At 41.5% G+C, this 24,171-nt stretch overlaps 1 protein-coding gene, 1 long non-coding RNA gene and 1 pseudogene across 9 annotated transcripts in view; 2 read left to right on the forward strand and 1 right to left on the reverse strand.

Moving 5' to 3' along the window:
- The window catches only part of LOC105418562 (WW domain-binding protein 11-like), a 1,118,483-nt gene that overhangs the window by 271,418 nt on the left and 822,894 nt on the right, over positions 1 to 24,171 (forward strand). The gene's annotated exons all lie outside the window — the stretch shown is intronic.
- LOC115246745 (acetylcholine receptor subunit delta-like) lies at positions 3,537 to 9,038 on the forward strand (annotated as a pseudogene).
- Positions 21,971 to 23,139, reverse strand: LOC115246913 (uncharacterized). Its single transcript, XR_003886018.1, has 2 exons — positions 22,883 to 23,139; positions 21,971 to 22,805 (listed from the first exon to the last, which is right to left on the reverse strand). It is a non-coding gene; the product is annotated as an uncharacterized lncRNA (long non-coding RNA).

Below are 24,171 nucleotides of genomic sequence, written 5' to 3' on the forward strand. Positions count from 1 at the left end.
CTAACCCTAACCCAACCCTAACCCTAACCCTAACACCCTAAACCCCTAACCCTAACCCAACCCTAACCCAACCCTAACCCTAACCCTAACCCTAACCCTCTAACCCTAACCCTAACCCTAACCCTAACCCTAACCCTAACCCAACCCTAACCCTAACCCTAACCCTAACCTTAACCCTAACCCTAGGGTTAGGGTTAGGGTTACCCTAACCCTAACCCTACCCTAACCCTAACCCTAACCTAACCCTAACTCCAACCCTAACTCTAACCCTAACTCTAACTCTAACCCTAACCCTAATGCTAACTCTAACCCTAACTCCAACCCTAACTCTAACCCTAACTCTAACTCTAACCCTAACTCTAACCCTAATGCTAACCCTAACCCTAACTCTAACTCCAACCCTAACTCTAACCCTAATGCTAACTCCAACCCTAACTCTAACCCTAATGCTAACTCTAACCCTAACCCTAACTCCAACCCTAACCCTAACCCTAACTCTAACTCCAACCTTAACTCTAACGCTAATGCTAACCCTAACTCCAACCCCAACTCTAACCCTAATGCTAACTCCAACCCTAACTCTAACCCTAATGCTAACTCTAACCCTAACCCTAACTCCAACCCTAACTCTAACCCTAATGCTAACTGTAACCCTAACTCTAACCCTAATGCTAACTCTAACCCTAACCCTAACTCCAACCCTAACTCTAACCCTAATGCTAACTCTAACCCTAACCCTAACTCCAACCCTAACCCTAACCCTAACTCCAACCCTAACCCTAACTTTAACTCCAACCCTAATGCTAACCCTAACTCCAACCCTAACCCTAACCCTAACTCTAACCCTAACTCTAACCCTAACCCTAACTCCAACCCTAACTCTAACCCTAACCCTAACTCCAACTCTAACCCTAACTCCAACCCTAACCCTAACCCTAACTCCAACCCTAACCCTAACTCCATCCCTAACCCTAACTCCAACCCTAATGCTAACCCTAACTCTATCCCTAACCCTAACTCCAACCCTAATGCTAACCCTAACCCTAACTCCAACCTTAACCCTAACTCCAACCCTAACCCTAACTCCAACCCTAACCCTAACTCCAACCCTAACCCTAACCCTAACTCTAACTCCAACCTTAACTCTAACGCTAATGCTAACCCTAACTCCAACCCTAACTCTAACCCTAATGCTAACCCTAACCCTAACTCTAACCCTAATGCTAACTCTAACCCTAACCCTAACTCTAATGCTAACTCTAACCCTAACCCTAACTCCAACCCTAACTCTAACCCTAATGCTAACTCTAACCCTAACCCTAACTCTAATGCTAACTCTAACTCTAACCCTAACCCTAACTCCAACCCTAACTCTAACCCTAATGCTAACTCTAACCCTCACCCTAATGCTAACTCTAACCCTAACCCTAATGCTAACTCTAACCCTAACCCTAACTCCAACCCTAACTCTAACCCTAATGCTAACTCTAACCCTAACCCTAACTCCAACGCTAACCCTAACCCTAACTCCAACCCTAACCCTAACTCCATCCCTAACCCTAACTCCAACCCTAATGCTAACCCTAACCCTAACTCCAACCCTAACCCTAACTCCAACCCTAATGCTAACCCTAACCCTAACTCCAACCCTAACCCTAACTCCATCCCTAACCCTAACTCCAATCCTAATGCTAACCCTAACCCTAACTCCAACCCTAATCCTAATACTAACCCTAACCCTAATGCTAACCTTAACCCTAACCCTAATGCTAACCCTAATGCTAATGCTAACCTTTATGCTAATGCTAACCCTAGCTCGAAACCTAATGCTAACCTTAATGCTAATGCTAACACTAATGCTAACCTTGATGCTAATGCTAACCTTGATGCTAATGCTAACCTTGATGCTTATGCTAACCCTCACTCTAAACCTAATCCTAACCCTAATGCTAACCTTGATGCTAATGCTAACCTTGATGCTAATGCTAACCTTGATGCTAACCCTAACCCTAACTCCAACCCTAACTCCATCCCTGACCCTAACTCCATCCCTAACCCTAACTCCAACCCTAATGCTAACCCTAACCCTAACTCCAACCCTAACCCTAACTCCAACCCTAATCCTAATACTAACCCTAACGCTAACCCTAACTCTAACCCTAACCCCAACCCTAATGCTAACCCTAACTCTAACCCTAATGCTAACTCTAACCCTAACCCTAACCCTAACTCCAACCCTAACCCTAACCCTAACTCCAACCCTAACCCTAACTCCAACCCTAACCCTAACCCTAACCCTAACTCCAACCCTAACCCTAACCCTAACTCTAACTCCAACCTTAACTCTAACGCTAATGCTAACCCTAACTCCAACCCTAACCCTAACCCTAACTCTAACCCTAACTCCAACCCTAACCCTAACTCCAACCCTAACTCTAACCCTAACTCTAACCCTAACCCTAACTCTAACCCTAATGCTAACCCTAACCCTAATGCTAACTCTAACCCTAACTCCAACCCTAACTCTAACCCTAACCCTAACTCCAACCCTAACTCTAACCCTAATGCTAACTCTAACCCTAACTCTAACTCCAACCCTAACTCTAACCCTAATGCTAACTCCAACCCTAACTCTAACCCTAATGCTAACTCTAACCCTAACCCTAACTCCAACCCTAACCCTAACCCTAACTCCAACCCTAACCCTAACTCTAACTCCAACCTTAACTCTAACGCTAATGCTAACCCTAACTCCAACCCCAACTCTAACCCTAATGCTAACTCCAACCCTAACTCTAACCCTAATGCTAACTCTAACCCTAACCCTAACTCCAACCCTAACTCTAACCCTAATGCTAACTCTAACCCTAACCCTAATGCTAACTCTAACCCTAACCCTAACTCCAACCCTAACTCTAACCCTAACCCTAACTCCAACCCTAACCCTAACTCCAACCCTAACTCCAACCCTAATGCTAACCCTAACCCTAATGCTAACTCTAACCCTAACCCTAACTCCAACCCTAACTCTAACCCTAATGCTAACTCTAACCCTAACCCTAACTCCAACCCTAACCCTAACTCCAACCCTAACTCCAACCCTAACCCTAACCCTAACCCTAACTCCAACCCTAACTCTAACCCTAATGCTAACCCTAACCCTAATGCTAACTCTAACCCTAACTCCAACCCTAACCCTAACCCTAACTCTAACTCCAACCCTAACTCTAACCCTAATGCTAACCCTAACCCTAATGCTAACTCTAACCCTAACTCCAACCCTAACCCTAACCCTAACTCTAACTCCAACCCTAACTCTAACCCTAATGCTAACCCTAACCCTAATGCTAACTCTAACCCTAACTCCAACCCTAACCCTAACCCTAATGCTAACCCCCCCCCCCCCCCCCAGAAAGAGTTTCTAATCAAACACCACCTTTATCTTTCAAAATATGGTTTCAGCCCCTTTAACATGATCAAATAGTCATAACAATGAACAAGTATCACTTGTCCTGTTATTTATACTTGAATTCGTTATGTCTAATACATTTCCGTGTGTGTACAACCACCTCCTCAGCAACGATGCCCAATTCAACGTGGCCTACTACTGCAACGTTCTGGTGGATTCAACAGTTCTCTGCTACTGGTTACCACCCGCCATCTTCAGATCGTCCTGCTCCATCAGCGTCAAATATTTCCCCTTTGACTGGCAGGACTGCACGCTCAAATTCACGTATGCACGGGCAGGATTTTTCATTGTTGTTTGAAACGCAGACAAACTCTGACATGATGTTTTAAACTGAGCTCAGTCAAGATTTGATAGAATCTAAACACATATGAGAGGAGAAAAAGGTGCCAAAATAAAATGCACGGTGCAGCTAAACTCTCCCAGTCGGAAAACAGGCTTTTTAAATTCTGAACTGCATTTCCCATGTTGCCTTGCAGCTCTCTAGTACAATGCCAAAGAGATCAGGTTGCTCCTGAAGGAAGACATAGTCATTGAAACCAAGTGGACGGTTGAATGGATCATGATTGATCCTGCAAGCTTTACAGGTAACCAAGTAAAGATTAATTTCCATTCATTTTTATTTTTTACTGCATACAGTCCTGGAGCTTGTTGGGGACTTTCAGTGTACTGGATGCTGTTGATACATGCAGAGAAGTTGTTTTCCCCAGAGCCTGAGCCTTCAGACTGGCTGCAGCTCCAACCAGACTGACAGTCATAACTTCATCACTTGTGTCTGAACTCTGGCTTTGACCAACAGAGAATGGTGAGTGGGAGATCATCCACCGACCCGCCAAGAGAAACACCTACAAACACATTCCCATGGAGAGCAACAAGCACCAGGACATCACCTTCTACCTGGTCATCAAACCTCTCTTCTACGTGGTCAACATCATCATCCCCTGCGTGCTCATCTCCTTCCTGGCCTCGCTGGTCTACTACCTGCCCCCAGACAGTCAGTGCAGAGTCACAGAACGTACTGAAGCCAGCGTCAGGCAGATTAACAGTCTGGGACCTTTTCAGAATCACAACTACATGAACTGAGTTAACCTTCAACAGCACCCAAAGAATCAGACATTATAGCTGAATATCACGTCAGCACGGGACAACACAGCTAATAAAGCAGCAAACATCGGTAGTGGGCGGAGCTGAGGGGACGCCATTAATCGAGAAACATTAATTAGCTCCCCAACAGATTTTTGAATATATTTTAAAAAGGATAATAAAAATGTGTGTGTGTGTGTAGGTGGTGAGAAGATGACACTGTCCATCTCGGTGCTGCTCGCTCAGTCTGTCTTCCTACTCTTGATCTCTCAAAGGCTCCAGAAACATCCACGTCCATTCCACTTATTGTGAAGTAGGTAAACGCACCATTTACTCCACATCACTTTAACTCTGAATCAGATATATTCTGCTGCTCCAAACTATATATACATTAGGGCTGCAGAACCAGGTGACAACCGGCTGAGATTTAAAAAATGGAAAACACCTGAGTGTGTTTGTGTGTTGAAGATATTTGATGTTCATCATGGTGGTGGTGACGGTGGTGGTGCTGAACTGTGTGGTCGTCCTCAACCTCCACTTCAGGACGCCGAGCATGCACGTCATGTCTGAGTGGACCAAACAGGTAAGACACACACATCCTGTTGTCCCTTTGTTGAACAGATGAACATCAGGATATATGAACATATGACTGAATAACATATGAAAGAGGATATATGAACATATGACTTAATAACATATGAAAGAGGATATATGAACATGTGACTTAATAACATATGAAAGAGGATATATGAACCTGTGACTTAATAACATATGAAAGAGGATATATGAACATGTGACTTAATAACATATGAAAGAGGATATATGAACATGTGACTTAATAACATATGAAAGAGGATATATGAACCTGTGACTTAATAACATATGAAAGAGGATATATGAACATATGACTGAATAACATATGAAAGAGGATATATGAACATGTGACTGAATAACATATGAAAGAGGATATATGAACATGTGACTTAATAACATATGAAAGAGGATATATGAACATGTGACTTAATAACATATGAAAGAGGATATATGAACATGTGACTTAATAACATATGAAAGAGGATATATGAACCTGTGACTTAATAACATATGAAAGAGGATATATGAACATATGACTGAATAACATATGAAAGAGGATATATGAACATGTGACTTAATAACATATGAAAGAGGATATATGAACATGTGACTTAATAACATATGAAAGAGGATATATGAACATGTGACTTAATAACATATGAAAGAGGATATATGAACATATGACTGAATAACATATGAAAGAGGATATATGAACATATGACTTAATAACATATGAAAGAGGATATATGAACATGTGACTTAATAACATATGAAAGAGGATATATGAACATGTGACTTAATAACATATGAAAGAGGATATATGAACATGTGACTTAATAACATATGAAAGAGGATATATGAACCTGTGACTTAATAACATATGAAAGAGGATATATGAACATGTGACTTAATAACATATGAAAGAGGATATATGAACCTGTGACTTAATAACATATGAAAGAGGATATATGAACATGTGACTTAATAACATATGAAAGAGGATATATGAACATGTGACTGAATAACATATGAAAGAGGATATATGAACATGTGACTTAATAACATATGAAAGAGGATATATGAACCTGTGACTTAATAACATATGAAAGAGGATATGTGAACATGTGACTTAATAACATATGAAAGAGGATATATGAACATGTGACTTAATAACATATGAAAGAGGATATATGAACATGTGACTTAATAACATATGAAAGAGGATATATGAACCTATGACTGAATAACATATGAAAGAGGATATATGAACCTATGACTGAATAACATATGAAAGAGGATATATGAACCTATGACTTAATAACATATGAAAGAGGATATATGAACATGTGACTTAATAACATATGAAAGAGGATATATGAACCTATGACTGAATAACATATGAAAGAGGATATATGAACATGTGACTTAATAACATATGAAAGAGGATATATGAACATGTGACTGAATAACATGAAAGAGGATATATGAACATGTGACTTAATAACATATGAAAGAGGATATATGAACATGTGACTTAATAACATATGAAAGAGGATATATGAACATGTGACTTAATAACATATGAAAGAGGATATATGAACATGTGACTTAATAACATGAAAGAGAATATATGAACCTGTGACTTAATAACATATGAAAGAGGATATATGAACATATGACTTAATAACATATGAAAGAGGATATAGGAACATATGACTTAATAACATATGAAAGAGGATATATGAACATGTGACTTAATAACATATGAAAGAGGATATATGAACATATGACTTAATAACATATGAAAGAGGATATATGAACATGTGACTGAATAACATATGAAAGAGGATATATGAACATGTGACTTAATAACATATGAAAGAGGATATATGAACATGTGACTTAATAACATATGAAAGAGGATATATGAACATGTGACTGAATAACATATGAAAGAGGATATATGAACATGTGACTTAATAACATATGAAAGAGGATATATGAACATGTGACTGAATAACATATGAAAGAGGATATATGAACATGTGACTGAATAACATATGAAAGAGGATATATGAACATGTGACTGAATAACATATGAAAGAGGATATATGAACATGTGACTGAATAACATATGAAAGAGGATATATGAACATGTGACTTAATAACATATGAAAGAGGATATATGAACATGTGACTGAATAACATATGAAAGAGGATATATGAACATGTGACTTAATAACATGAAAGAGGATATATGAACCTGTGACTTAATAACATATGAAAGAGGATATATGAACATATGACTTAATAACATATGAAAGAGGATATAGGAACATATGACTTAATAACATATGAAAGAGGATATATGAACATGTGACTTAATAACATATGAAAGAGGATATATGAACATATGACTTAATAACATATGAAAGAGGATATATGAACATGTGACTGAATAACATATGAAAGAGGATATATGAACATGTGACTTAATAACATATGAAAGAGGATATATGAACATGTGACTGAATAACATATGAAAGAGGATATATGAACATGTGACTTAATAACATGAAAGAGGATATATGAACCTGTGACTTAATAACATATGAAAGAGGATATATGAACATATGACTTAATAACATATGAAAGAGGATATAGGAACATATGACTTAATAACATATGAAAGAGGATATATGAACATGTGACTTAATAACATATGAAAGAGGATATATGAACATATGACTTAATAACATATGAAAGAGGATATATGAACATGTGACTGAATAACATATGAAAGAGGATATATGAACATGTGACTTAATAACATATGAAAGAGGATATATGAACATGTGACTTAATAACATATGAAAGAGGATATATGAACATGTGACTGAATAACATATGAAAGAGGATATATGAACATGTGACTTAATAACATATGAAAGAGGATATATGAACATGTGACTGAATAACATATGAAAGAGGATATATGAACATGTGACTGAATAACATATGAAAGAGGATATATGAACATGTGACTGAATAACATATGAAAGAGGATATATGAACATGTGACTGAATAACATATGAAAGAGGATATATGAACATGTGACTTAATAACATATGAAAGAGGATATATGAACATGTGACTTAATAACATATGAAAGAGGATATACAGTATGAACATGTGGTTTTCCCACTATAACACACACACACACACATCAGTATCAGTGTTCCAAATCCTGTTTTCTTTTTCTGCCAGCTCTTCCTCCAGCGATTACCCAACATCTTGCGCATGTCCCGCCCTGCTGAGGCAGAGCCGTACTGGGATGGAGCGTTACCGCGGCGACCCAGCTCAGTGGGCTACATTGCCTCGGCTGAGGAGTACGACAGTGTGAAGTCCCGCAGTGAGCTGATGTTTGAGAAACAGTCTGGGAGACACGGACTGGTGACCCGAGTCACACACGCTGCCAGGACGTTTCCAGAAACATTTAAACACATGAGATATAGAAGCATCAGTAGCTTCATTTGAGTTCTGAGCTTTGGTGTCTGTGTGGAGCTGTGAAACCACAAGAAGAGGGAGGAGCCATCAGCTGTACGCAGAGATCAAGCCGGCTGTGGATGGAGCCACTACATCATTAAACACATGCGCAACAGGAACGACGACAATCAGCTCAGATGGTTCAAACAGAGTCCTCAACCCAAAGTCTGATTTAAAAAGATCAAAAGTGGCGTAAATGTCTGGTCCTGACAGGAGAAGGATAACTGGAGCGGCATCGCTCGTACAGTAGACCCACTCTGCCTCTTCCTGGTTACCCCGGTGATGACCTTTGGCACCGTAATCATCTTTCTGAGGGGAATCTGTAACCAACCTCCTCATCTGCCCTTCAAAGGAGCCCCGCATGACTCCAGAGAGGAGAACCCACGCCTGCTGTGATGCACACACACAGCCAGGGCTTTTTCCATCGCCATCGCTTCTCTGGGGGAAATGTTGCATTTCTTTATCTTAATAACAACAAATCTTTAGTTTGTTCTACAACCTCCTATCTTTAGTATTGCTGCGCCAACTGGTGGTCTTTTGGGTTGAGGATAACGGTGATCTATATGTAGCTATATGTAGCTATAGCGTCATTGGCCTCCACTCCAGCCACTCCTGGTAGTTCCTCAAAAACACTGAGTTTCTAGTGGATGCACAATCTGTGGAGGCCAACATAGAAACTTCTGAAGAGCCAAAGTTCTTGCAACAAAAATATAGTCCCCAATTAGCTTGTTTTGTTATCACACGACCCCGTCCCCGTTATCTTAAGAGAATATAAAAGAATGAGTGGAGACAGAAGAGAGAATGAGACGTTTTTGGTGCGTGTCGCTCTTGATTTTGTGTTTATTTTTACAGTAAACTTAAAGGAGGCCTTTTCACTTTATGTTTGATTAAATTTAAGCTGATATTCCATTCTTGACATCTTTAAATTTATAGTATTCATGGGAGATTTATTTGGTCATTTTGCTTCTTTTTATTTCCTATTTCCCACATTTATTAGTTGTTTTTATTAGATTGCAATAAATCCTATAACATTGAACAGACTGACTAAAGTCAAATGAGCTGCGGTTCCCACCGATAGCCGTCATTCTGATGGGTTTTTGCTGGCTGCAGCTGAAATATTCCAATGCTCCATGTCACAGAGACAGTAAATACTAAACCCTAAAGATTCTGAAGGCATGATGTCAAATAGTAACGTATAATACAGACATTTGAAGAGACAATTAAGAGAATGTTTTCATACTTCTAAGAGTGGCCGAGGAGCCATTTAGAACTTTATAAAGATGCATTGTGTGATACCAGGAACTAATTTAACTTCAAGGCGAAGCTGCTTCTGCTTTGTCGACCATCGACTGATCTCTTGAAAGTCCACCAGCGCTTTTTAAAAACTGAATTTCTCATCTATGGAGGGAGTAGACGGCAGATGTTTCCACAGATGCTCTTCACCAGTGGTCAGTGAGTGATGCAGCAGATGAGCGGGAGTTGACTGGCTTCAACCAGCTACTGTCTCAATGTCTCCAGCCCATAGTGTGGATTCTCTACGAGATCAGACAGCAGCTTCACTCCTGAATCCTGCAGCTGGTTCCCACTCAGGTCCAGTTCTCTGAGATGGGAGGGATTGGACCTCAGCGCCGAGGCCAGAGAGTCACAGCTGATCTCTGATAAGCTGCAGGCCCATAATCTAAATAAAGAAGGGAAACTTTTATAAGGTTATAAGTGAAACCAGTATTAATCTGAAAGGTTAATCAAAGGCATGATCTGTAAATATTTAATTTAGTTACAGGTTAAAAAATGATAGTAATATGTAATTACCACAATTCCAACCTCTCAGGTTTGCACTGTTCCAAAGGAGAATATATATTGTTCTGGCCCTCACTCTTCCCAGGTTCTCCCACCTCTTTCCCTCCCATCTCATCATGGAGATCCATCTCACCTGTGGCTCATCTTTAAAGGCACAACCTGTCTTAGATGACTTCCTGTCTCCCTCACCATCTCCCTCCTCGTTGGCTGGTGTCTACCAGGCACCCTCACCTAGTTTTGTCTAATTTTGGTTACCATCTGTCGGCTTTTTCATTGTCCTTAAATCAATTTATCATGAATAAGTGGTCCCCGTGTGGCCCTCCCTCCTGAAGGAACTGGGCACAACACACACACTCAGAAAGTGTGAGGACCCTCGGATGGAATAATGGACATTTTTGAGAATGGTGTTTACCTCAGAGTTTCCAGTCGGCAGTTTGGAAAGTGGAGAAAACCACAGAGCAGCTTCACTCCTGAATCCTTCAGCAGGTTCTCACTCAGGTCCAGTTCTCTGAGATGGGAGGGATTGGACCTCAGCGCCGAGGCCAGAGAGCCACAGCTGATCTTTGATAAACTGCAGTCAATCAATCTGAAAAATGCAGGATGAGGTTATACGGTGCAGGTCTGCATGTTATCTGCGTCAGTACTAAACCTACGTTAGTTCTTAGTTGGGTCAGACCTGAATTCACGATATTCCAAGGAATTTTTTTAATGTGGTGCATCACAGCAGTGTTGAGAACAGCCTCACTTCACCATCTTAGCAGCTGGTATATAGGTAGAAAAATGAAGACTGACCTGAGCCTCTCCAGTTTACAGTTTGGACTCTCCAGTCCAGAACAGAGCCGCTTCACTCCTGAATCCTGCAACGGGTTGTAGCTCAGGTCCAGAACCCTCAGATGGGAGTGGTTGGACTTCAGAGCTGAGGCCACAGAATCACAGCTGGTCTCTGATAAACTGCAGTCACTTAGTCTAAAATAACAATTATTTTGAGAGAAGACAAATAAAGATCAACATGTACCAGAGCAAAACACAGCTTACAAGCAACAAACCTCTGGTCCTGCACCGGCTTATCTGCCGTATGTTCCTATTTTGGGTTCTTTCAGGGCGGTTGGACAAGATCTACAGCGTATGTAAAGTGTGTGTAGGTCAAAATACCTTCCAAGTTTGTGAGACCACATTTCTCAATAGCACTCAACTCTTGTCAGGAGTTGGGACAAAGCGACCCACTCCTGATAGCTTGTGGGCGATGCTGCAGCGACCCTGCAATCCCTACACTCTCTGGTGAAACCAAATCAAAGGTTTTAGACACTGCTGGATGCTGGAAGGGTGGCTATAGTCTGGACGCATCGTTCCCCTGACTGCACATTTCTCCAACAATGATTGGCAGCTGCTGTCACTTGTTCTCCAGATGAGAGAAGGAAAGAGAGCCCCCCCCACAGTGTGTTTGATTGCCCCACTGCAAGCTCAATGCTGCCAGAAAACATTGCAGGAGCATCAATTCCCCTCAGGGCATCAACAAGGACCTCAGGAAAAGGTGCAGCTGCCACCTACTAGAGACAAGCACACTGAGCTGAGATTCAAAGCCCTCTCCTCCTAAGAGAAGAGCTTGTTTGTTGGAGGCTCTTCTGGGCGATACCTGGTGCCACAGCTCCAGCTCAGCCCGTCTCTGGAGCTGAGGTGGAGCTGAGCAAGTTTCATGGTTCTCCACCACTTCCTCTCGCTGAGGACCTTCTCAGCTGGTGGTTTCTGCTCCACCTTCCAAGTTGAGCAGGTGATACTTCTGCATTCCTGCCACCAGGGTCTCTGCAGAAAGAGTCTTCTCTACTGTTTTATATTATATTGTATAAAATTAGGATTTTTGGTTGATGTCTTAGATGTTGTTGACTAAGAGCAGGTTTTTCTTTAATAACAGAGAGATTCGATGAGAAGAGCAAATGTATTATTTTATGAGCTACTTCCACTACTATTATATACACATACTTCCATATTGTCTTAGATTGCAAGCTGCATTTATTGCATCGCTCATAGAAAGTCATATTTGTGAGGAGAAAAACTCCAATAAGGTCATTTTCTTTAATGACCATTACAAAAGAAGGAGGCGATGAACAAACAGATTTATCTAAAAATGTGTGAAAACTTATGGATGGAAACCTTTTTAAAATGGTTGCATTGTGTAGAATCGGTGCAGAATCAACTTGTTGACTTCTGATTTGGACTCCAATGGAAGTGAGGTGCAACAATTGTGGATGCTGAAAGCTTCAGATCTTCATGAAGGTTTCTGTGGTTGGACTGACCTGCTGCCCCTTTAAGAGGGAGGCAGGTTTGGGCTTCTGGCTGGAATGAAGCCACCTAAGATGAGAATGACTGCAGGCTTTCGGTACCAAGGTTTAACAGGGCGCTCACTTCACACTTGGGCTTTTCTCTTTTTTGGGATGGCTTTTCTCAGTAGAGAAGGGGCATGGCACACTGCAGCAGCTTTCTTTTTGGGGTTTCTAGTTTTCCTTCTGATCTTTAAAAGACAGGAAGAACCATTTTTGATTGGTCTGAATGTTTGGGCGGTTTTGTGGCCAGCCTAAAATAAAACAAGACAAATCTACAACTGATACTTCCTTTCTAGTCATTGATGACCGTCCTCACATGGGACAGATTTCCACAACCAATTTAATACTGCAAATCTGTCCTGTGTGGTCTTTTTTCTGAGAACTGTAACACTACGTTTATAACAAAGATCAAACATGGAAACAGTTATTGTCTAACTAGTTACACCTGGGAAAGTACTGGATCATCTCTGACTGACCTGAGCGTCTCCAGCTTACAGAGAGGATCCTGGAGAAAACCACAGAGCAGCTTCACTGCTGGATCCTCCAGCTGGTTCCAACTCAGGTCCAGTTCTCTGAGATGGGAGGGATTGGACCTCAGCGCCGAGGCCAGAGAGTCACAGCTGATCTCTGATAACCTGCAGCACCACAGCCTGGAAAAGGAATAAATGGGGCAAATAAAAACACATTTCTAAATCTGAAAATGAAGAGAAAAGCAGAAAATGTAAAGAAATTTAGAAAAGACCAACAGAGGCCTCCTGACCTGAGCGTCTCCAGTCTGCAGTTTGGATGCATCATTGCAGAAGACAGTAACTTTACTACGGCATCTGTCAGACTTTGGTTCTCGCTTAAGATCAGCTCCCGTAGATGAGAAGGGTTTGACGTCATTGCTGAGGCCACAACTTCCCAATGACTCGTTGAAAGAAAACTACCATACAGTCTGTTGTGTATGAAACAAAAATAGTGAGTCAAACTTTGGGATTTCTCATCAACTTATCTGAGAATCTACCTCAACACAAATGTAGCTCATTTCCTGGAAAAGCTAAATTCAACACCGTAGAGCAACAGTTTGAACGACCATCAGATCTGAAATGCAACTGAATTATTCTCAACATTTGTCTTATTTTAGAACAGCTCATAATTACTCAATATTTAAAATGATTGTAGCAAATGGTTGAAAGAAACGTGGATCTTTTTATCTGTCCATCGGCTCTTTGGATATTTTGCATTTCATCCAATTTGTACGATGGTGCGTCAAGTCTTAATTCAGCGATCGATCGATGACATCAGAGTCTCTGGTTGCATCGATTGCCCTCAGCTTCTGTTATATCTGCCTGTTTCCCTTCAAATCATTTTCACTGCACCTTTTGTTGCTAGTGATGAAGTTGCCACCTAACGGGTGTGGAAAGGGTCAAACAACTTTGTGGGTCACATAAAGGCTCCAAACGGAACCGCCACAAAGACCTAAAACACCCATTTAAACCAACGAGGCCGGCTGTTTTTACGTTGAACAAATGAAGCAAAATAGTCACGTGTCATTAGTTAAAATGTGTTTTTCTGTTGTTAGAATACGATGTATACAAACAAACAAAAGTAATTTAATGACATGACAGTAATTTCATGATAGTCAGTTAACTTGTGGCTCCTATTATTCCTGCCTTATGTTGGTTTGTCTGGATTGACCTTTGAACTTATATCCAGCCAGTGTTGAACATTTCTGGATGAATTGTTGTTGTTTTTAATTTATGGACGCTGCAATGGAGATAAAGAATTGAAGGAATGACCACTGGAGGGGGTATTGCTACCTGACATGATCCACTCACTTGATTTAAACGCAGATGTCCGGCCCTAAAAACCTTTACTTACACGAACTTCCTGCAGTTCCTCACAGCTGGAATCAGGCGACGTCGTCCCTCATCTGAGCTGTTGTACTGCAGCAGGTTCAGCTCATCCAGAACCTCCTCTGACATCTGCAGCAGGTAGGCCAGAACTGAACAGTGGATCTCTGACAGTTCCCTCTCTGATTTCTTCTCTGACTTCAGGAACTCTTGGATCTCCTGATGGACTGACTGATCCTTCATCTCCATCAGACAGTGGAAGATGTTGATGCTTCTGTCTGGGGAGATTCCACCACTGTTCTCCTCCTTCAGGTTGTTGAGGACCTTCTGGATGGTTTCTGGGTGGCTGTTCCTCTGATCCAACAGTCCACCCAAGATCCTCTGATTGGACTCCAGAGAGAGACCATGAAGGAAGCGAACAAACAAGTCCAGGTGGCCATTTTCACTTTTGAGAGATTTCATTAGTGCTCTCCTGAGGAAGTCATCAAGAGATGTGATTGGTTTAGAATATTTTAGGAACTTATTTATAACCACTGCGTCTTTCCTGGTGTAACAGTGGAACATGTAGACGGCAGCCAGAAACTCCTGAATGCTCAGATGAACAAAGCAGTAGACTGATTTCTGGAAGATCACACTCTCTCTTTTGAAGATCTCTGTACAAACTCCTGAGTACACCGACACCTCGGAGACGTCCAGTCCACATCGCTCCAGGTCTTCTGAGTAGAACATGATGTTTCCTTTCTCCAGATGTTCAAACGCCAGCCGACCCAACTTCAGAAGGAGTTCTTTCTCAGCCTTAGTCAGTTTCCCTGGTCTCTGCTTTCCTCCATACTTCTGCTTCTTCCTCTTTATCTGAACCCTCAGGAAGTGTGAGTAGAGGTCAGTCAGGGTTTTGGGCAGCTCTCCTCTCTGGTCTCTGGTCATCACGTCCTCCAGAACTATAGCAGTGATCCAGCAGAAAACTGGGATCAGACACATGATGTGGAGGCTCCTGGAGGCCTTGATGTGTGAGATGATTCTCTTGGACAGATCTTCATCACTGAACCTCCTCCTGAAGTACTCCTCCTTCTGGGAGTCAGTGAAGCCTCGTACTTCTGTGATCCTGTCAACACACGAGGGAGGAATCTGATGGGCTGCTGCAGGTCTGGAGGTGATCCAGATGAGAGCTGAGGGAAGCAGGTTCCCCTGGATGAGGTTCACCAGGAGCACGTCAACTGACGATACTTGTGTGACATCAGAGATGAGCTGATGCTTGTTGAAACCCAGTGAAAATCTGCTTTCATCCAGGCCATCAAAGATGAACAGAAGTTTCCAGACAGTCAGATCTTCTGCTCTGATCTTCTGTAATGTTGGATGGAAAACATGAAGCAGTGAGAGAAGACTGTGCTCATCTCTGATCAAGTTCAGCTCCCTCCATGAGAGCGGAAGCACCAGACTGATGTCTTGGTTCTCCAAACCTTCTGCCCAGTCCAGACTGAACTTCTGCACTGAGAAGGTTTTTCCAACGCCGGCGACACCGTTGGTCAGAACCACTCTGATGTGTCTCTGTTGCTCAGATAAGACTTTGAAGATGTCCTGGCACTTGATTGGAGTGTCCTGGATGTTCTTCTGGGAGGTTCTCTCAAGCTGTCTCACCTCATGTTGTGTGTCCACCTCCTCACTTTGTCCCTCAGTGATGTAGAGCTCAGTGTAGATCTTGTTCAGCAGGGTTCCACTTCCTGCTTCATGAGTTCCTTCAGTCACATGTTCACATCTTCTCTTCAGACTCATCTTATGACCTTCTATCAGCTCCTGCAGATCACTTCCTGAACATAAGTAAACCAATGATTTCCATCTATAATAAATCATCAACACAACTACAAATTCATGACATCACAAGTTAAATCTCATATTGAACAGTTTTACTTTGTTTGGGCTTCATTTCAGCATCTCCAGATCTGCTTCCAGATTGTGAACAAGAGGACTCTCCTGGTGGAGCTGACTGGTCCCAGTTTGATAGGATGTGCTCCCCCCTCTCACTATGAAACACATCTCTATTAGTCCTTTGATTTATAGGATGAAAGAACCTGATCAAGACTCAATATTGTTCCAGCATTTATGTCTGAATTCATCTTTCAGTTTAAACCTGATTCTTGTTTCTAATCAACAATATTCACATTAAGTCTGTAACTATATGACTGTCTGAGGTTTAAGTGTTAAACATCTCCAATAATAAACTCACAACCTGCTGCTGTTAATGTGACTAACAGCTGCCACACAAACACATCATCACGCTTTAGTTTTCTTACATTTCCTCTGAACTTCTGAAGTTTATTATTTCATCTTTGGAGTGGTCACTCTTCAGGGACACCCTGCTGGGCACTGTGGACTCTGCTCTGTCCTCGTCCATCCTGAGGAAACATCAGAAATAGTGATGAGACTGTGATGAAGGTAAATAATCTGTTGAGGTTGTAGCTAAATAATCCCAATTCACTGCATTTTTATCAAACAGGAACAGTTCTAATCCATTCTGGATAACAACTGAATCAATAAATCAATGATGTCTCTGTATCATTTTCATGTTTTCAGAGTTTAAGCTGCTTTTTTTAACTGTTCCCTGCAGTGAGAAAAGAACTGGCACCTTTTCCAGCCCCTCATCCTGCAGCACTGAATGTGCTCTAAAGTTCTTTCCAGAGCAAACGTCTCTGCACTTGCAGCAACATGTTGTAGTCATGGATCCGTGAGGAGAACCGGATACAGGAAACGCCCCCACTTTGATCCCAAAACCCAACTGGTGGCCAACGGTGGTCCGGTAATGACGGGGACGCTGGTCCATCGGGCCGACAACACTGGTTTTCCACAGGCCAACATGGTGAAAGGACTGTCTTCAGCTCAGCCACTAAATTATCTGGTGCTACATAAACATACTAGTCAGGACTTTTTAACTTCCCTCATTTGTTCCCCTCTTCAATTATTTCTATGATCCAAGTCCTCAAAGATCACTGCTCTATTTAAAATAGATGAAAGAAATGACACCCACTCCTGCATTTCTTTCACAGTGGTTCCACAACATAGAACAATAAACCACTGGGAGAAAACGTGCAACATGAACCCAAAATCCTGTTGGTGTCCTGTGATCCTGTGTTGATTTAGTTATTTAGTTTATGGTCTTAAATTGGTCCTGCTGAGAGATGCTAACTTGCCCACGATTAGATGTTGTTTGACAGGTAATACCAAAATATCCAGCTGTGACCTGGACTGTTGAACAACTCTAATAACTCTAAGAGCTTTTCACCTAAAATGTCGCTCTTCCTGCTTCATCTGAACAGAATACTTTAACTTTCACTTTTAAAACCTCATCAACAGCTTCATGGCGTATATATTACTACCATTAAAGCATTCTGGGAGGGTTTAAAGTTCTTTTAGGATCAGTAGCAAAGAGCAGAAAAATAAACTAAACTTCACTTAGAAAGACTATTCAACTATAACTAAAGCCAGACTATAAGAAAGTTAAATAAGACCTCTTCATTTATAATGTATAACGATATTTTGTGCTAAAACTAAATATGAAGTCTTGTTGAATTTTCTTCAGCCAAGAATTCTTCAGCTCTTCAATAGTAACAAAAATGTTTTCTAATCTTGATTTTATCTCCAAACACAACTGTCAATTCTTTTCAATAATGCTCTTCGTTTACACTCACCTTGTCGGTCTTCAGTCTTCCTGCTTAGTCTGAAAGGAAAACTTTTACCTTTCCTTTTTCTATTCCACGTGTCCACCGGGTGGCGGTAAAGCATCAAGTGATATTTCTCCTTTTTGGAACTTCTTCAGCTGCGTTGAGCTTTAAATCTTCACCTGTCGCTCCCTTTAAGCTCTAAACTTTGCGGTTCTGTGTGTAGTTTGTTGGTTTGAATATTTCTGATGAATTCTGATGATGATGAGTGAAACTGTCAATGGCCAATAGAAAGTTCGTCCATTTTTCTACTGCGTCACACATTTTCATTATTTGTCATTTTGGGGTCTAAACTGGACCAGTTCTGTGAGCTGTTTTGCTTTTTCTGTGGACCAGATGTTCCAGGCAGGTTCCATCATGGGACACAGACGGAGACAGGTCACGTGACAACAGTCAGCCTTTAGTTCTTTATTACAGGAGGATCTGGTTTATATACAGACACGTATCTGCAAAATACTAAAAAGTCTATGAACCCAAAGTACTAAAAAGTCTATGAACCCAAAGTACTAAAAAGTCTACATCCACGCACACGCGTGTATTAAGTGTTTATACACACGTGTGCGCGTACGTGCACACTGTATATTCATCTAATAACTGTTAGTTTCTAAAACACCAAAGTAGAGTCACTGAGGCACGGCTTCACCTCCTTTACACCGAGGTTTCCCTGAGCAGGTGTGATGAACTGTTGCAGAAGGAAAAGCATGGAACATGTTAATAACCGGACACAACAACACTCAGGTTTATTGTCTGACGGCATCAGTGTCTCTGGTTGCATCTGTCTGAGGAGCATTGTGAGACCAGGAGCAGTGTAAATGAGGGGGGGGGGGGGGCAGTGAGTGGATGCTGCATTCATCAAACACACAATAGTCAGAAGAGAAGAAGGAAGAACAGAAGCCCGTGTTCCTCAGTGTTGGTGTGGAGACGCCTGTTTGGAGGAGCAGGAAGCAGGCTGGACTCTTCCAGCTGGCTTTAATGCCACTTCTCTTCTGAGAACCTCCCAGCAGCTTTCTCTCCACCATCTTTTTACGCTGAAGCTTTTTGATCATTTCAGGTCAGATGTTCTTGGACTGAGGTTAAACATGTTTGTTCTTGTGCTCGGAGCGAACCGACGATCCTCTAAAGTCAGGCATCCTAAAGGTGGATGTTTTCTGAGGCCTGGAGGCTTTAAAGTGGCGCTTTTACCCACTTGTCCTCGTTCTGTTGGAAACTTGATCCAAAAACCTTTTCTGGAGCTTCATGTTCTGCTTTTTTGAAGGAATGAAATGGTTTCATCAGCGCTGCCGGGGGCTGAGCAGGCTTCATGAATCTGAAGCTCTGAGATCCTTTAAAGATCTCCTGGAATCAGCAGATGGGGGTTTGATCCAAAACTGTAAGAATCAGTCAAGCTATCAAATCTCGACTCAGTCCAAGCGTGAACCAGTCCATCCAGAGCTGATTATGGCTCAGCCAGGAGGACAGCACGGCCTGGGGGGGGTTCATATGGAGCAGGCACACTCTGGCTCTATTGCTACTGAAAACAGCCCTTCAGCACAGCAGCCTGGAATACAGTTCTGGAGAACACCTGTTCCCAACAGAACCTGTTTAAAACGGGACCAGTAAAGATGCCCGGCGTGACCACGACCACAGGGAGAGAGGGGGGTGGGGGGGCAGAGACAGGCGGTAACGCCGCTGCCCACCGATTCACCTGGAAACAACAAAAACCCCAGCAGCTTGGACCCAATATGGCAGCGTGTTCCTCAGAAACGCTCCTCAAACTCTCCCCACAGCTTCATTGCTAAACAGGATTTGGGTTTTTTTGTCCGTGCTAAATGGAAAGTGTTTGTCCTTTGGTGGTCCAACAGGACCACGATTTGGATGGATGGATGGTTTGATGTTATTGAGAATAAAAACAGCTGAAAATGGAAGCGGAGATGTTTCAGAGCACCAGAGTTCAGAAAGAGTTTCTAATCAAACACCGCCTGTTGGGAATGATGAATGGAGGAATTTTTATTTAATTTAGACTAATTTAGACTAATTTTAACATCCTTTATGCCAGTTCCATAGAGCGTGCGCGCGCACACACACTAGCAAAGATGATATCCAAACAACAAATAAATGGGAGTCAAAAGAAATCATTTAAAGCTCATATGTCAGAGTCAAGGTCGAGGGTTTTCTATGGCCCCCGGGATGATATTGGTTTATTATTAGAACCGGCCCACAGGCCGCAGATGTTTTACACAGGCCAATACTACATTTCCCACAATGCAACGGTGACAGTCTGAGTAGGAAGTGGCTTCATTTCATTATTTATCAGTAGTCATTAGCATAACAGCAAAAGTTAACTTTCAGATACCCATAAAATGGCAAAAGGGAAGGTGGACACTGAGAACCGGGGGTTCAAACAAGGTGGGAGTGGGAGCACATGTTCACGGAGGCAGCTGGGAAACCTGGGTGTCTTCTGTGTGGAGAAAGGGTGGCGGTAATGAAAGAATATCATCTGAGACGCCATCATGAAGCTAAACACGCGGACAAAGACAAGAATATGGACATTGTTGGATCGCAATACCTCCCATATGTAGCTGCCGATCCGCGTGTTCTTTGAATGAAGACTTCGAGAAGAAAAGTACCAATTTCAAAATGTATTTGACAATAGAACCAATTCCAGATACAAATATTACAGAGCTCTATATAACCCTAGCAACAACAGAGTCAATTGCCAGGGCACGAAGTCTGACAACCTAACTATCCCTTGGCCCAGTCTTTTATAGAAACACACATGCAAATTCACAATGTTCATACAATCCAATCCAGTTCCTCTGCTGGGATGGCCTCGTCCTCTTCTTCCAGTCTCCTTTGGTGTTGATACAGTCCTTCTTCTCCATTATCTTCCCCGGTGGCCAGATCAAAGTTCCCATTCTTTATGCAAATAAGATCACCAACCCCACCATGATGTCCCATTCATGATGGGTGTTTAACACCCCCTGCCTGACTGGCTCCTGAGATTACAATGGAACAACAACAACAACAATCCTGTGAAAGGAATGTCTCTGATCTTTGTTACATCTGCTAATGACTTCTAAGAGAAGACAGAAACATATGGTAAAACACATACAACAAGATAAAGACAATTCTCATCAACATGGAACAAAAGCTACAGAAGGTTGAGGAGTTAAAACCAGGCCTCAAATCTGGACAGGCTCTGTTCAGAAAAGCCAAATCTCAAAGCGAGGCTGCTGTCAAGGCCAGTTTGATTCTGGCAGAAGAGATCGCTCAATCAGCCCGGCCATTTCCAGAGGGGGATTCCATCAAACACTGCATGCTTAAAGTTTGTGAGCAAGTTTGCCCAGACAAAAGGCAACTCTTTTTAAACGGGAGCCTGAGCAGAAACACCATTGTTGTCCCTCAATCTAAAAGAGCAGCTGGAGAAAAAGGGGGAAGATTTCATGGCATCTTCCCTGGCTGTGGATGAGAGCAGCGACATTAGAGGGGACTCCAGCCTCAACGTGACAGAGGAGTTCAGGCGTTACGTCCTGTGCACGGCACAACCACAGGACAGGATTTGTATGAAGAGGTGTCAAGATGTGGAAATGAGATGGAGCTGCCTCGGGAAAAACTGGTGGGTTGGACAACAGACGGAGCAGCTGCCAATGTGCGGTCTCTTTCACTTCTACGAGGCTCTTCAAACTGGACTACTTGTGCATCATCAGGCTCATCTATCTGCTCTGGTTCTGCCATTTGAAGGCTACTTCAGAGTGACAGTTTTTACTTCTGACAAATGAATTACTTAGAAATTAACTATATGTCATTAGCTTGTCTGACATAAGCAGTTTAGCCCTAAACATGTTCTTGAGGCACTCAGGTCAATAAATTTAAAGATAATTTTGCTTCTAATTAACCCTTAAAGCGAGCATTAAAAGACTCAAAATATTACCATTGATTACAGAAACTAAATGTCTTCACAATAAAACTTAAGTGGACTTGCTTAGGAAATATTGAACTTCAAACAAAATATATCACTCAAAATTATCATCTTATTTTTTCAGCTTACTCGTGAATTATTTCAAACCTTTCAAAATGTACAGATTACCCCTTTAACGAATGAGGTGCTCAAATAAGACATCAAACGTAAACGACATTAATTGCTCATTAAACTTATGACCACTGTTACTAAACTTCACAGTCCCTTGTGGTTTTCCAGACTTGTGTCCCTTTTCAGAGCATTTTAACTTGTGTGTCTGACTTGTGGACGTTCATGGAGAACCGTTGAACATGTGTCTTCTTGTTAAACATCGCCTTATCTGCTTTTCCTTCTTGACGAGCCGTCTGCGCCTCCTTGCTGGGCCCGAGCAGGTCCGTCGAAGCAGACTCGAGTTCGACTATCACTCCCGTCAGAGAAGCACGACCACAGTTCTTTTGATACAGATGATTTACCGTTATTGCCATGACATCGTCGTAAACGCCATCACCACCGTCGAACTGTTTAGCACAACACACAATTAAACAGGTTTCACATATACAACACGTACAAACGCAACATAAGAAAAACAGATTACCTCGCTGGCTGCACCCCTGAGGGAATGAGTCCACCATGAGCAAAGAAAAACGTCTTAAAAAGAATGTCTTCTGCAACTTCCTCTTCTTGCAGTGTTACCTCAAATAAAAGTTCGTGAAGTCCCCCTGTATGATGTATTAAATAAAGGAATTAAATATTCATAAAAATAAACAATGTTAAATAAAATATTCTACACACATAAAATGACAACATAAATGATATTTATGGCAGTTAAACAAACCAACAAACTACACACAGAACCGCAAAGTTTAGAGCTTAAAGGGAGCGACAGGTGAAGATTTAAAGCCCAACGCAGCTGAAGAAGTTCCAAAATAGAGAAATATCATGTGGTGCTTTACCGCCACCCGGTGGACACGCGTGGAACTGCAGACAATAGTTAAACGCGCTCCGACACATTCTGACCTCTGCTGCTCCTCCTGGACTCCAGGGCTGCAGAAATATGCTGCTTTTACAAGTCTTTAAAATCTGTCAAGCATCATAAATCTTATTTATTTATTTAACTAAGTTAGTCAGTTTTAATTTAAATGCAAAAACATATTTATGGCATTAAAATAGCAAAACAACTTTTCATATTGAACCCTCCCAGAATGCTTTTATAGTAGTGGAATATTAATCAACAGCCATAAAGTTGTTCATTAACAGAGGAAAAAGGAAAGGTAAAAGTATTCCATTCAGACTAAGCAGGAAGACTGAAGACCGACAAGGTGAGTGGAAACGAAGAGCATTATTGAAAAGAATTGACAGTTGTGTTTGGAGATAAAATCAAGATTTGAAAACATTTTTGTGACTATTGAAGAGCTGCATAGAGCTGAAGAATTCTTGGCTTAAGAAAATTCAACGAGACTTCATATTTAGTTTTAGCACAAAACATCGTTATACATTATAAATGAAGAGGTCTTATTTAACTTTCTGATAGTCTGGCTTTAGTTATAGTTGAATAGTCTTTCTAAGTGAAGTTTAGGTTATTTTTCTGCTCTTTGCTACTGATCCTAAAAGAACTTTAAACCCTCCCAGAATGCTTTAATGGTAGTAATATATACGCCATAAAGCTGCTGATTAGGTTTTAAAAGTTAAAGTTAAAGTATTCTGTTCAGACGAAGCAGGAAGAGCGACAAGGTGAGTGTAAAGTGAGTATTATGCTGTTAATGTTGTTAGAGAGTCTTAACAGGTATTAACAACATTTTAAAACTTTTTTGTGACAGGTGAAAAGCTCTTAGAGTTATTAGAGCTGTTCAACAGTCCAGGTCACAGCTGGATATTTTGGTATTA

This window comes from Takifugu rubripes, chromosome 19, assembly GCF_901000725.2.
Source record: "Takifugu rubripes chromosome 19, fTakRub1.2, whole genome shotgun sequence".
NCBI classification, from domain to species: Eukaryota; Metazoa; Chordata; class Actinopteri; order Tetraodontiformes; family Tetraodontidae; genus Takifugu; species Takifugu rubripes.